Source organism: Mustela nigripes, chromosome 5 (assembly GCF_022355385.1).
Source record: "Mustela nigripes isolate SB6536 chromosome 5, MUSNIG.SB6536, whole genome shotgun sequence".
In the NCBI taxonomy this organism is placed as follows: Eukaryota; Metazoa; Chordata; class Mammalia; order Carnivora; family Mustelidae; genus Mustela; species Mustela nigripes.
In genome coordinates this window covers 31,748,574-31,749,658 of record NC_081561.1, presented here as the reverse complement: position 1 = coordinate 31,749,658, position 1,085 = coordinate 31,748,574, and the positions used below count along the sequence as shown (strand labels likewise).

The window sequence follows — 1,085 nt, the reverse complement described above, 5'->3', positions numbered from 1 at the left end:
CATTAAGTATACAATTCAGTGGTATTAAGTACATTCATAATATCTTACCATCTTCACCAAGCTCTGTCTTTTCATTGGTGAGCTTAATCCATTTACATTTAAAGTCATTAATGGGGAGCCTGTCTGGCTCAGTTGGTAGAGCACAGGACTCCATCTCCAGGTCTTGAGTTCAAAGCCCCACGTTGGGTGTAGAGATTACTTTAAAAAATAATAATAATACAAAATAAAGTGATTACTGATATTAAAGGATTTATTTTTGCAAGTGTTCCTTTCTAGATGTGATCTTTTTTGTTTCTCAATCCTTTCAATACTGCCTTTTTTCGTGTTTGACTTTTTTTTTTCCTAGTGTACCATTTTGGTTTCTTCTTCATTTTCTTTTCTGTATATTTCCTCCTTGTTTTCTTAGTGGTTACCATAATTGTAAAATTAACATCCTAAGGTTAATAGCTATTTTTTCATCAGACACCATGAAGGCCAGAAAGAAGTAGGATGATATATTTAAAGTATGGATAGGGTGCTCATTTCAGCAGCATATATATGAAAATTGGAATAATACAGAGAAGATTAGCATGGCCCCTGCATGAGGATGGCATGCAAATTCATGGGGCATTCCATATTTTTAAAGTTATGTTTACCAAAAAAATTAAAATAAAGTACTAACAGGAAAAGGGGGAGAACTGTCAACCAAGAGTTCTATATCTAGAAAAACTGTCCTTCAAAAACGAAGATGTTAAGGCATTCCTGGATAAACAAAAACTCATGGGATTTGTTGCTAGTAGACCTACCCTACAAGAAATGTTAGAGGGAAGGGTGCCTGAGTGGTTCAGTGGGTTAAAGCCTCTGCCTTTGGCTTATGTCATGATCCCGGGGTCCTGGGATTGAGCCCCACATCAGGCTCTCTGCTCAGCGGGGAGCCTGCTTCCCTTCCTCTCTCTCCACCTCCCTCTACTTGTGATCTATGCCTGTCAAATAAATAAAGTCTTTTTAAAAAATATGTTAGAGGGAGTCCATCAGAGTGAAACAAAAAGGCACTAGATGATAATTCAAAGCCACATAAAGAAATAAAGACCACTGGTAAAGGTAAC

The 1,085-nt window shown here is 37.1% G+C and overlaps 1 non-coding gene across 1 annotated transcript; it reads left to right on the top strand.

Annotated features, from left to right (window-relative positions):
- Positions 1-514: 514 nt before the first annotated feature.
- Positions 515-621, top strand: LOC132018826 (U6 spliceosomal RNA). Its single transcript, XR_009404608.1, has one exon. It is a non-coding gene; the product is annotated as a U6 spliceosomal RNA (small nuclear RNA).
- Positions 622-1,085: the final 464 nt, after the last annotated feature.